This window comes from Squalius cephalus, assembly GCF_949319135.1.
Source record: "Squalius cephalus genome assembly, chromosome: 11".
Lineage (NCBI taxonomy): Eukaryota > Metazoa > Chordata > Actinopteri > Cypriniformes > Leuciscidae > Squalius > Squalius cephalus.
Window position 1 is genome coordinate 37,387,711 of NC_137132.1, and position 14,950 is coordinate 37,402,660.

At 39.6% G+C, this 14,950-nt stretch overlaps 1 protein-coding gene across 1 annotated transcript in view; it reads right to left on the reverse strand.

The window, feature by feature from the left end:
- The window catches only part of dnajc30b (DnaJ (Hsp40) homolog, subfamily C, member 30b), a 354,582-nt gene that overhangs the window by 218,130 nt on the left and 121,502 nt on the right, over positions 1-14,950 (reverse strand). The gene's annotated exons all lie outside the window — the stretch shown is intronic.

A 14,950-nucleotide genomic window follows, 5' to 3' on the forward strand; every position in this document is an offset into this window, starting at 1 on the left:
TATGGGGATGGGAGAAACCCACCCAAATAAGCTTAGGTGAAACAGGCGTATAATAATTTTGGTAAATATGTAAGCTAGATTTATGCCTATTTTTTCACATCTTCATGGATTTCCCTCACGTGGAATATTTTTCCTTCTAATTATATATTTTTGCAAAAATGGGAACTGCTACGTCTGTGTGTAGATGAGAGAAGCAAAGTGTATACGTGTTGTGCATACGCTACATTATGTCCAAGCATGCGCTCTTAAAATAGGATCTGAACACGCCACTGACTTTAGACTAGGTTTTTCCTGGTCTGTGGCAGAATTGTTTTCTGGAACTGCAAAATAGCACCAGGGAACGTTTGCGCCGGAACACGCCTCCTCTTTTCGCTGAACCGCAAGTTCATTCCCTAATTTACCGACGTGCGTCTGTGGAGGGAAAAGTCCGCTGTGCGTCGGCTGTAAAATAGGAATTATACATGCGCCGGTGCACAAAGTCAATTGCGCTGGGTGCAAGATAGGGCCCTTAGTGTTACTCGATCTTAGTGCTGCATTTGATACTATTGACCACAACATTCTTTTAAATAGACTCGAAAATTATGTTGGCATTAGTGGAATTGCATTAGCATTGTTCAACTCATACTTATCTGACCGTTATCAGTTTGTAGCAGTAAATGAAGAGATGTCTCATCGATCACAAGTTCAGTATGGCGTACCACAAGGCTCAGTACTAGGACCGTTGCTTTTCACTCTGTACATGCTACCCGTAGGAGATATCATTAGGAAACATGGCATTAGTTTTCACTGTTATGCCGATGATACTCAGCTCTATATTTCTTCACGCCCTGACGAAACTTACCAATTCACAAAATTAACGGAATGCATAGCGGATATAAAAAATTGGATGACTCGTAATTTCCTACAACTTAATTCTGAAAAAAACAGAGATTCTAATTATTGGACAAAAAAACTCCTCACGTAATAACCTAGAATACTGTCTAACACTTGATGGCTGCTCTGTATACCAATACCAAGATACCAATCTTTCATTTGAAAGTCACGTGCTAAAATATTTTGAATGTTGAAAATATTGCTGATTACTTACAAAGCACTAAATGGTTTAGCTCCGCCGTACTTGAGCGAGCTCTTAACGCATTATAGTCCTTCACGTCTATTGCGATCTCAAAATTCCAGCCAGTTGATAATACCTAGAATATCAAAATCGACTGCTGGCGGTAGATCCTTTTCCTTTTTAGCACCAAAACTTTGGAACAGTCTTCCTAACATTGTCAGGGAAGCAGACACACTCTGTCAGTTCAAAGCTAGACTAAAAACACATCTCATACACATAACACATTATAGACTTCTATAATTCAATATAGGCTGCATAGTTTAGGTCAGCCGGAACCGGGATCACTTCCCATAATTCCTGATGTACTCGTTACATCATAAGAAGAATCGCGTCTACGCTAATATAAGTCTCTCTGTTTATCTGAGGTTTACCGCAGTCCACCGGATCCAGGCCGTATCCAGATCCGATGAAGGACCTGTGCCTGGACATGATGACAACGCAGTCCTGAAGTCTCAACCAGTCTCTCCCCTGTTTACTGAAGTCAGCTGGATCCCGGCCGTATCCAGATCAGATGGTGGACCTCCACCTGGACCCATCCATGACGCATCCCTGAAGTGCCAGCCTCATCAGCCCTGTGAAGGCCTCATCGACTCGACCAATCTGACTTCTGACCTGTAATGCTGCCTGGATCATAATCATACACCGTTCGCTCGTTGGCCAGAGGAGAACTGGCCCCCGACAGAGCCTGGGTTCTCCCAAGGTTTTTTTTCTCCATTCTGTCACTGATGGAGTTTTGGTTCCTTGCCACTGTTGCCTTGGTTTTTGGCTTGCTTAGTTGGGGACATTTAATATTCAACAATATTATTGATCTGCCTTACTTAGGGTGGACGATGACGCAATTTTCTTCTAGAAACAAACTTTGTTGTACTATTTTCATGTTATCAATGTGAAGCTGCTTTGATACAATCTGTATTGTAAAAAGCGCTATATAAATAAAGGTGACTTGACTTATCCGTGTCCTTTCTAAAGCAGTCGAGGAGCCCTATTGCAGCTGCCTGGATGAATTGGGGGCCAACAGGCCTCTCTGCAGCGATCAGCACAGTTCGTCCCAGAAGATCACGAAGAACTGACAAAGTCTTGGCACGCGCCACAAAAGCCATCGCCCAGGCCATCGGGAGGGCTATGGCCAGCTTAGTGGTGCTGGAGCACCACTTATGGCTAAAATTAACAGAGATCAAGGCCGCGACTCTTCCTACTCTTCCTACTTCGCGACTTCCTCAAATCTCCTATTTCCTCTAACCTTGGATTGCGCGCTATGGATGGTTCTATGCCAAAGAACTTTATAAATATTTGCTTGCCGGGCTGATAATAAATATATGCTTTTGTTACATCATTTTTTCTCCCGAGTCTTTCTGGTAGATCTGTTGTGTTGTAGATCTTCTGACTGGGGAACAGGGAGCTTTTGGCTGTGTTGACCCAGGCATTCCAAATGGCTGAGGAGCACAGATCTGTGAGAGTTCAGTTCCGTCTCCAACTGGGCCAAAACGAGCCAGTCGTTGAGGTAGTTCAAGATGCGCATTCCCTTCTGTCTCAGGGGGGAAAGTGCTGCATCCATGCACTTTGTAAAAGTGTGTGGGGCCAGGGACAGTCCGAACGGCAGGACTGTACACTGGTTGGGCAGGAAGTGTTGCATAACCTGTGATGCCCTCTGTGTGGTAGTGAAGCGCTCAGCAAAACCATCCACAGCAGGGCCGAAGTGACCAGTGGAGGAAATAGGAGATTCGAGGAAGTCGTGAAGTAGGAAGAGTAGGAAGAGTCGTGACTTCCTCGAATCTCCTACTTCGTGACTTCCTCGAATCTCCTACTTCGCGACTTCCTCGAATCTCCTATTTCCTCCACTGGTCTCTTCGGCCCTGCTGTGGATGGTTTCACTGAGCGCTTCACTACCACACAGAGGGCATCGCAGGTTATGCAACACTTAAAATTGTTTAGATATTTAGACATCACAACTAACATAACTATCATAACTTGTAAAAAAAAAAGCATGATAAAACACTTACTGAGTACTTACCGACTGATATAAACGTATGGGGTGTAAGGCAATGTATGTCCCAGATGTTGATGGACCTGTCCTTCTGTCAAATGATTCTGGACTTCTAAGCGTGAACTTGAGTCCAGACATAATTCCTTGATTCTCTTCTTTGCTGCTATGTTTAACTGGAGTTGACTGTGGAACACCCTCTAGTGCTGATACATTCAGGACAACTTTCTCCTGATCCTTTTCTGTTGATGTACAAAGCAGACTTGGCTGAGCCTGTACAGCAGGATCCCTTGGTGTTTCCTAAAACAATTCATAATGCAATAGTGCATGTTTACATACATGTAGAGGTTAAAGTGAAAGTAATTTAATTAAAAGTAGTTACGTAAACCACTGTTTAACAACATAATCCAAACAACACCAGTCTGAAACCTGGTGAAACCAGTCTGAGCAATATTGAGTTGCCTAAGAGTGCTGTAACCTGTAATGATATTAACTGTCAGAATCTGCAACACAGAGTTGAATTGTGCTCATTGTATGATAAGATTGTAGATTCTCTCCTTGCCTCAAGTCAACCTCTGTATAAGATGAAGACATATAAAGCTAAACCAGGCTGGAATGAATATGTGGAGCAGTCCCATGCTGAGGCTAGAAGGGCCTTTAAAGCTTGGGCTGAATCAGGCAGACCCAAGTGTGGTCATGTGTTTGAGTACATGAAGAAAGCAAAGGCAAACTTTAAATATGCACTACGGTTTATTAAAAGTAATGAGAACACTCTCAAGGCTGACTTACTGGCAAGGAAACTGCAAAGCAATAGCCCTACAGATTTCTGGAAAGAAATAAAAACAATGAGCAGCAATAAACTGTTACTACCAACACACATTGATGGTGTAAATGGAGCAGAACAGATTGCACAGATGTGGCAGAAACATTACTTTGACATTTTCAATGCTGTTAAGAGTAATTATTTTACTGTTGACAAAATTGAGAAGAGTGAAGATGTGATTGTCACTTCACAAGAAGTCCTTGAGATAGTGATGAAGCTGGATTACAATAAGGCATGTGGTGCAGACGGGGTATCTGCTGAGCATTTAAAATATGCCAGCAGCAAACTGTATCCCTTGCTCGCCATTTGTTTTACAGGCTTTCTAATACATGGAGTCTTACCTGAACGATTATTGTCTGCCATTTTGGTTCCAATTGTAAAAGATAAAACTGGCAAAATTAATAGTAAAGATAATTATAGACCTATAGCTCTGGCCAGCACTTTGTCTAAGGTACTGGAAAAGTCCATTTTGAATAAGTTGGAAGAGTTTTTTCTGACCTCTGATAACCAGTTTGGCTTTAAACCCAAACATGGAACAGATATGTGCATTTTTGCTCTGAAAGAAATCTTGGATTTGTATAATAGGCATAATACAACAATGTTTATGTGTTTTATTGATGCCTCAAAGGCCTTTGACTATGTAAACCATGAAAAACTATTTTCTAAGTTGTACAAGAAAGGTGCTCCAAAATGTCTTTTGAGAATTCTGGTTTTCTGGTATGGCCATCAGTTAATGTCTATAAAATGGGGAAATTGTTTATCTGCATCTTTTTGTGTGTCAAATGGGGTAAGACAGGGCAGCATTTTGTCTCTGTTTTTATTTAATGTATATATGGACGACTTGTCAAGGTTTTTAAATGATTGTGGAACGGGCTGTAGGGTTGGCAACAGTACTATTAACCACCTAATGTACGCTGATGACCATTTTCTGTCCATATAGTGTGGGGTTACAAGAGCTGTTGCATGTGTGCTCTCAGTATAGAACAGACTTTGATATAAGATACAACTCAAAGAAAAGTATTGTCATGATAGCCCGGAGCAGAGAGGACTCCAAACTGGCATTCCCTGATTTCTTTTTGTCAGGCAATAGACTTAAGGTCACTAATGAATGTAAATATTTGGGGCACTATGTGACTGCAGACTTGTCTAATGACAGAGACATTTACAGACAGTGTGGCATGCTTTATGGACAGGCTAACATGCTGATCCGCAGGTTTGGAATGTGCTCAATACCTGTTAAAATCAGACTCTTTAAGGCGTATTGCACTACCATGTATACTGCCCACCTGTGGAGGCGCTACAAAAAGAGTAGTATGCAAAAGCTAATTGTATCACTGGCTTATGAGCCTATACAGGAGATAAATGTATTGTTTTTTATGTGTCTCTTTTTTTCTTTGTAATATGGACCATAATTCACGTGTCTGAAATAAACAAGAATAATATAATAATAACACGACAACTGGGCAAAACATTGCATGACAAAACACATACGAGTACTTACTTACTGACTGATAGAAACGTATTGGGGGGAAGGCAATGTATGTCCCAGATGTTGATGGACCTGTCCTACTTGGAATTGATTCTGGACTTTTAAGCATCAATTTGAGTCCTGCCACAATTCCTTCATTCTCTTCTTTGCTGCTATGTTTGACTGGAGTTGGCTGTGGAACACCTTCAAAAAATGCTGATGCACCCATGACATCTGTCTCCTCATCCTTTTGTGTAGCTGTGTAACAGAGACTTGATTGAGTAGCAACAACAGGATCCCCTTGTGTTTCCTACAACAATAGATCATACATGATTACATTTTAAAAGAAAAATGAAATATTTATACAACAAAAAAGTGTGCCCATGACATTTTAACGTCATGTCTTATCTTAAAACGTTAAGTAAAACTTAACTATGTATTCGGTAAAATTAGGAAATAAAATATTTTAAATCAATATTTAATGTCCCTTAACTTACTTATGATGTAATGTACAGACAGACGATTGTTATTGCAGACAACCTGCTGCATATACATTATCCCTTACATGTAGCATCACAATCAATACACAATACAATACACCCTACAGTATGAGTACTCAATACATACCGGATTTTGCTGGAAAAGCAGCACAGGTACAGGCACGGCTGACGATTTCAGAAGTCGTTTTGTATTTCCCATCTTTGCCTCGTAATCTTCTGGACTGAAATGTTCACTACACATCCGATATCGCAAGAGTTATTCCTTTGGTGTATTTATATCCCAACCAATAGCGAGCAGCCATAACTGCAATCGCTCTGAATCATGTACTGGGAATCTGTGAAATGCTACTGGTGCATCTTCCTTTGACGCCCGTAGATCCAAGTAGTTCCTGAAAAACACTTGAAAACTGTCGGACCGAGTAGCAAAACACACTTGTAACCAATCAGCAGTAAGAGACGTGTCTCCTAATGATGCGGAGGAGATAGCGCTCAGTGCACACAGCACAGACATTAGCCGAATGACTACAGAAAGAGAGAGATGGCAGATAAAAAAAACAAAAGAGGAAAATCTCTGGGGAACTTAAAATAAAAAAGAAGGCTTACGATCAGGCAAGAGGTAGAACTCGTGTTAATATCGGAGAAGCTTGAGAGAACTCAAGGAGCGGAAAGGCTTAACATCGGACGCTGAGTTTGCTTTATTTCTTCTCGATAGGTGAGTAACATTGTTAAGCTTTGTTTCACAGAACTAATATATGCTGGCCAATGCTTGAATATGCTTGTGTGTCATCTTTGCTTGTTTTTTTCATTTGCGATCTTCTTGTCGTTTGCTTCAGCTATGAAAAAGACACATTCATTTCCACACCATATAAGCCTGAAGCGTCTAAACCTCCTCCACTGTCTGTGTCAAGCGTAGGCTCCCCAAAGTATGTCTGAAAAGTAAGATAATATACTCCTAATATATGTTTGTTTCCTTTGGTTCCTCATTTAGTGATCAATATAACCCCCTAATCTTGATATAGTTGCAATATATTTGTTATATGACTATCGTGCTCTTGCTATCGAGTTGATCATGATAACTGTGTTTTTGGGATGGTTGTTGAGTGTCGTCTTCCACATGAAACGGAGCTGAATCATTGATGCGTTAAAACACACATTACTATCAAAACACATTCGACATGGACTACCATAGTAACACATTGCTTTAACTTATTTATGACGTCATACCCTCGGCCGGCAGATACAGCAGATTCCACCATAGTCCAAAAAAAAAGATTCCGCCATATTCATTGTCTGGGTTACGCTCACGTACGTAAGTGTGGGGTGGAGCTATCAAATTAGGGGCGAGATCCTTTTGGTGTAGTAGGGGCGTGTTTGTTTTGGTGATTTTAAATATCAACATTGGCCAAAAGTGTTTTTCTAAAACTACTGATCCCACCTTTAAGTGTTTGGTTGTGAGATCTGAATGCACGGTGGTGTGTCTGGAAGTGTGCTTTTGGATAACTAGCTCTGGTGATCACTCCTGTGGGGAACCTCAGCCCTGTAGTTTGGTGTAGTTTGTTTTGATGTTTTTCTTTGTGTGAGTTGTGTGGATATTAGTCTCTATGTACACTGTCAGAAATAGGGGTACAGCAGGAGTCCATTTCTGTCCCCCAAGGTACATATATGTCCCCAAGCATTAAAAGGTACAAATATATACCGTTTCTTTTAAAGGTTACGGTACAATATCAAAAGACAGCCTCTGCTAAGTAACTTTTTTTTTTTTTTTTTTTTAAGGTTTTAATGATACCTTAATCATTTAAGGTATATTTTAACTTATCACTATATTTGAGTAGCCTTGAAATAAAGGAAATAAACATTTTGTAAGTCAATTTACTGATATTAAATACTGATAAATATTAAAAAGCAAAAACTCCAGTGTTAAATGAACTCTCTGGGAGTTTATTTGGCTCCAGACACAAGAGTGTTAAAGTGTTAAAATATGAATGTTAAATTAACAATCAAGATTGTTAAAGTTAATGATCTAATTAAGTGATTAATTGAGTGATGATTGACCATTATTGAAGACACCTGATGTTAACAAGCAGAATCACTGAAGGAGAAAATATCATTTTTTAAGACACCGTTATAGTGATCAGTGTTTGCTTGAGTTGGGCTCTTGACCCGTAAACTGTTAACATTAGATTTTGCTTGGTTGTTGTATCTGAGTTATAACTGCCAGATGAATAAAGAGAAAAGTTGATCAGGTGGTGTTGGTTATGTTTTGACATAATCATAATTTGACCTGAATCACTGAACTCATTTAGAGTCTAATCTCTGATTTAAATGTTTATTGTTGATCACAGCATTACTGTGATTCTACAGCATAAGATCCAGAAGATTTGAAATAATCTAAAGGATTTCTTAAAAGTTGTTCTGATAAAACAAATCTTTCTTTTAGGCACACACAGACATCAAGATTCAGTCTATGAATCTCAACAATGGTGACAAAAAGAATATTCAATTAGGGAAAGGAAATAACATAGACAATTCGGATCATAATTTATTCATACCGCAATGCATGATGGGAGCCATGAATGAGTTTTGATTGGTGGCAGCCACTGCAACATGCTTTATTATTGTCACCATTGTTGAGATTCACAGGCTGATTATTGATGTCAGTGTGTCTACATAAAAGACTTTTCAAAGTCTTTTGATCAGAACAACTTTTACGAATAATTAGATTATATTGAAAATGCTGAAAATCTTTTGCTGTAGAATCACAGTGATGTCGTAATCAACAATAAACATTTAAGTCTGAGATTAGACTTTAAATGAGTTCAGTGATTCAGGTCAAATTATGATGTCAAAACATAACCAGCACCACCTGATCAACTTTTCTCTTTGTTCATCTGGCAGTTATAACTCAGATACAACAGCCAAACAAAACCTAAAGTTAATGATTTAAGGGCCAAGAGCCCAACTAAAGCAAACACTGATCACAATAACGGTGTCTTACAAAAATATATTTTCTTCTTCAGTGATTCTGCTTGTTAACATCAGGTGTCTTCAATATTGCTCAATCATCACTCAATGAATCACTTAATTATATCATTAACTTTAACACTCTTGAGTCTGGAGTCATATAAACTCACAGGAGAGTTCAATTAACACTGGAGTGTTTGCTGTTGGACCTCAAGGTATGTATCTCCTTGATCATATGTAACTTTTTGAGGATCAAAAAGCATTAAAAGTTACATATATGTACCGTTTCCTTTAAAGGTTAAGGTACAATATTGTACCCTTGAGGGTACAGCCCCAGTGACAAGCCATTGTACCCCTAAAGGTACAATTATGTACTTTATTTTCTGAGAGTGTAAGTAGAGCCAGCCCTGATTGGCTGCTTGAATCTCAATTTAAAAGAACGTCCAGTTCGCGGCCTTTCTTTCTTTTGGCCATCGGTGGAGAAGAAGTCATAGCACGGTTACTCATGGTTCTTACAGGGCTTTCAACCGAGGAGGTCCTTCAGAAAATATCAGAAGCAGGCATAGAAGTAACCGGCGTCGAGATGAAAGGACATGAAATGGACTTTCAGGCAAATGACACTTGCTCAGATGATAATAATTTATATGTCACAGCTAGACATTAAGTTTAAAATGAAATGTTGGAAAATGTGAAAATGAAAAGTATTTAATACATTTTTATTTTACTTCTGTGTGTGTAATATATATCTCATTATAGTCAACGATTGTACCCTGTCAAAGCCAATTTTGTACCATTTTTGAAGGGTCCATTTTTGTACTGTTAAATAAAGGTACAAAATTGTCACCACAGGTACAAGACTGGTCTCTTAAGGTACAAATCACAAGGGTACAAATATGTACCCTATGCCAAGGGTACAATATTGTACCCTTGAGGGTACAGCCCCAGTGACAAGCCATTGTACCCCTAAAGGTACAATTATGTACTTTATTTTCTGAGAGTGTAAAGTGTTTATGTATTTGTTTATTTTCTTGTTTCTTTATTTGATTATTTGAAACAGTTTTCAGCCATGCACCTCTAATAGTGAGTGCATTATTTTGTTGATTTTCTGTCTTGTGATTTAGTATCATTTGTGTTTCTGTGAAATGTGTAAAGTTTAGTTTTTGTGTAAACTTCTTTTTGTGTATTTTATTTATTTCTTTTTTTGTATTGTTGTTTGAGATAGAGAGCTGTGAGCAGTGGCGGTTCTAGCTCATATAAACACACACGCACACACACATGCACACACACACACACACACACACACAACAACAACAACAACATTGCATAACATCATGTTCAGGTTTGACATAATTGCAAAAAAAAAGATACTTCAATACAAAAAAAATTGTCAAAAAGGTAAATTATTGGTATGATAATTATTTTATGATATATATAAAATCTAAATGAAAAACATGGGAATGGTAAATGAGCCATTGAGTAATCCTCTGCTGCCATCTAGTGGCTGTAGTTGAAAATTCATGGTATTTTAATTTTGTATTTTTTTTTTTATTTTTTTTTTATTCATGTGTTTGTTTTCCAGTAGATGGCAGATATCTTCCATATCACCATAAATGAAATTGAAAAATGTAGATCTTCTTTAAAGTGAATTTTTCAACAACAAAAAATGCTATTTTATGTAAATGTATATTTTTTAATTATTATAAATTGAGGCAAATAAAAATATAGCCTGCCATAAATCCCCCAAAACGGCACAAATGTTCACTAAAAACATTAAAGTGAGTGATATTACATTTGTTTTTGTTTTAAATACATTATTATGCTGCAAAACATTCTGTCTGGTTACATTAGCTAGTTAGACATAAAAAGGAATTTTATTGTGTAATATGTGTAATAGCAACCAACATATAGTATAAGGTAAGTGATATTAGCCTATTTTATTATATGGATAATATTATACTCATAACAAGATGAGTAATAGCTTCATAGGCTACATACCTTTATTTTTTGCATGTTTCCCATCTTCATTTTAAGCAGGCTCCTGATGCTTACACAGTTCATTTTAAGAAGGCTCCTGATGCTAACACCGTGTCTACACCGGACACGACCGTTGTCGCTCGCGTCTCAGCAGCTAAAAGCTGTCTACACTGGACGCACCAAAGCACCCGCTGCAAAGCATTTTGTCCTTCATGTCAGTACGTCGTCAATAGAACGAGGTCAATTTCCTGTCAGAGATTTGTCGCTCGCGTCGCACATCCAGTGTAGACAACATCACTGAATATAACTGGTTCTAGTGTCTTTTGTTGCGCCGCTCGCGTCGGGTGTAGACACATTGTTAGACCTTTTTTCTTAGACATAATTTTTTGTTGATTTAGAACTACAGAAGTCACCTCAGGTCTCCCCAGTGGAAGCCCGGAGGCGATAAACCAAACCCCGCTCAAGTGAGAGTACTTCTCCAGTCTCACAATCCAAGTCCCGTCCAGGTTAATTGACACACGGTGAAATGATATCATTGACGTGATGTGCAAATGAGTGGTAAAACCCTGATTGCGCTTTCCTTTTCTTTTTTACGGGGGAGATGCCCCTTCAAGATGCCGCCCATGCCTAAATCTGCCACTGACTGTGAGAGATGCTTTACAGTATCACCGAGGACACTTTTTAAAGTGATTTCTTCCTCCTTTTTAAGTTCACTTTTGTACCAATAAAATCTTTGCATTTTTATACTTTTTATTTGTTATACTTTACCCATGTTTCCTGCCTACCATTTATGAAAAGAGAGTCGAACCTGTGTGACCTAATAACACCTCTTTAGAATTAAATTAATACAACTTAAGGTGGGTAAACCAACTGTGTTTGTGGATCAAGGACTTTCTCAGGGACCGCTCATAAACTAGGCACACAAGTCTCCTCAACCCTGACCCTCCTCCACTCCCTCTACACTGTACATCAGTTTACCCCACTAACACAATAATCACATTCGCTGATGATACAGCAGTGGTGGGGCGGCTATAGAGATGAGGTATGTAGATTGGCTGAGTGGTGTGCAGATAACTTGTCTCTCAACATCAAGAAGATGAAGGAGCTAATCATAGACTTCAGGTGACACCGGGAGGAGCTTCAGAGGTAAGTGGTAGAGAAAGTGCCCAGCTTTAAGTTCCTGGGTGTCCATGTCAGTGAGGACCGTTATTTGTACCAATTGAAAATTCTGTTTCTCTCAATTCTAATCTTGGTCCCCTGGCTGTGTACAATAAATCATCTGTGAAGAACTGAGGCGTTACCCTGGTAATCCAGAGTTCTCGCGAGAGCACAAGTTGAATTTGCTCAGCGAGTTACTCTGGTGTCGAGTAATGATGCTCATTAAATATGCCCCTCGATCTGAGCTGCACCAATCACATCGGGTTATCTGATATAGGCGGGCCAGAGGCGACAGCGCTGTGACATCAAAGTCATTAGTAAACACTGCAAGATGGCTATGGATGAACACCAGTTGTTTGAAACGGCTTTGGCCGCTACAATGAGCGAGTTAGACTTGGCTTTTTCTCTAAAAGAGGCTCTCGAATCGTTCCTTTCCAAGAAGGAAGTTTTTGCTGTTTTGCCGACCGGATACGGTAAGAGTATAATCTACCAGTTAGCTCCACTGGTAGCTAAGCGTATGGGGTTTATTGTTGTGATTGGTCGTAGTGTTATCCAATTGCGTGCAGTGAGATTTTCAAACGCATGCTTGGTGCCGCCCCTCGAGCTGGCCGAGCTTCATCAGTCAACGCCAGACCATTAATCTTTTAGATTTAGGTCTGGATTTCCAGGCTACTGAGGCGTATTATTTGACAAAGAACTCAAATTTGATAAGCAAACAAATAATGTTGTTAAAATCCTCCTTTTTTAATCTGAACCTTATAGCCAAGGCAAAGACCTTTCTTTTTTTTTAATGACCTTGAGAAAGTTATTCATGCCTTTATTTTTTCACAACTCGATTATTGAAAACACAGAAGTTAGCCAGACAGTGTTGGTGCGTCTGCAGGCAGTCCAAAATGCGACCACTAGGCTATCGACAGGTACACGAAAGCGTGAGCACATTACACCGATTTTGTCTTCACTGTAATTGTTGCCGATTCGTTTCCGTTCTGTTATTAAAAATGATAGCCAGCAAGAAGATTTGCGATCCAAATTGTCTCTGCGCTAATTTGCAGCGAAAAGGAGAAACAAAATCAGCTTATGCAGGAGGAAATGGTTGGGGAGACGAGGGGAGCAAAGATTGTGTGTTCTGCAAAGACAGTTGGGGGTAAATAAATAATTTTGTAACTGTATCTATTAAAATACTGATATCTGGTCTATAACTCCTCCCCGAACATCCCACTGTCCTGTATCTTGCTCTCTCATTGGCTGTAGGTCTTCGCTGATGTAGTTTTCAGTCAGAACACATTCACATAGCAGGATTTTGAATCGTCGACAGCTCCAGATATTTAGCATGCCAAATATCTCACAGATATTTTCTCAGATCGAGTCTTTGATAATTCACACTGCTTGATTGTCACTCACGTGAACGAGCACCGATTTGCCTATGATTTTGGGCATTTGTCAGCGATCTCATAAATACTGTCGGCCAACGAAAATCGGGCCTAAAATCGTTCAGTGTGAACTCGGCATTAGGGGTTGACCGCGCCTTCTCGATCGCTGCCCTGAAACTGTGCAATTTGTTACCCGTTCACATCAGATTGGCTCCGACTATTTCAAGTTTTAAATCATTGTTAAAAACTCAGCTATTAACTCATGATTTTAATTCCTCTGGGTGTTGAGTCATATTTTTGAGACTGCCCTGCTCTCAGTAATTGAAGCTCTGAGACTGGCAAGAGCAGCTTCCAAATCCTCAGTTCTCATCCTGCTGGATCTGCTGCCTTTGACACAGTTAACCACCAGATCCTCCTGTCAATCCTAAAGACGAAGGGCATCTCGGGAACCACACTCCAATGGTTCAAGTCTTACCTCTCAGGCAGGGCCTTTAGGGTGTCGTGGAGGGGTGAGGTGTCTAAGACCCAACATCTAGCTACTGGAGTGCCTCAGGGCTCAGTGCTGGGACCACTTCTCTTCTCCATCTACATGACATCACTAGGATCTGTGATTCAGAAACATGGTTTTCCCATCACTGGTACGCTGATGACACACAACTCTACCTCTCATTCCAGCCTGACGATCCGACGGTAGCTGATCGTATCTCAGCCGGCCTGACAGACATTTCTGGCTGGATGAAAGAATCTTCTAATCTATATCTATTTATGAAAAAATAAAAAGTACATATACTGTGTTAGATTAAACTGGGAAGGTCATAACACTTGCATTGTGTTGTCCTGTTGTTAGTTTCACTGCTTCTATTGTTCTCATTTGTAAGTCGCTTTGGATGAAAGCGTGTGCTGAATGAATAAATGTAAATGTACATTTTTCTGTTGTTGTTTCATGCCATTTTGTGTTGTCTTTATATTTTGATATTACATTTATTATCTCTGTACAGCACATTTGGGCAACGGTAGTTGCAACAAATTGTTCGATATAAATACAATAAAGAAATACAATAAAGAAAGAAAAGTTAACACTGCTGCCCTGGTTAAAAAGGTCCAACAGAGACTTTACTTCCCCAGAACTGAGGAAGGCCCATCTCTCTGCCAGACTGCATGGTAGAAAGCACATATTGCATTACAGTCTGGTATGGAAACTGTTCAAGGGTTGAAAGAGCTGCACTGCAGAGATCATCAACTTCCACTGCCCCCCCCCCCCCCCCCTTGAGGACATTTACAGGCTTCGCTGTCACAGAAGAGCCTGTACCATCATTAAGGATAGTACTGACCCCTTTCATGATCTGTTTGCACTACTGCCATCTGGAGATATTTTAATCTTTTTTTTTTTCATTTCTCCATAATTTTTATATATTATTGATTGTTTTTTATGTGTGTGGAATGTGGAAAAATAGTTGTTTTTTTTGTTTGTTTTTTGTTTTACAGTTGGTATCTTCCCGAAATAAGACTTTAGACTGCACCTGAATATGCATGCTTCCCTATAGACCTTATGTAGCCCCGCCCCTTTTCAGCGCTGCGCTCGTTGTCTTTTGACTTCCGGT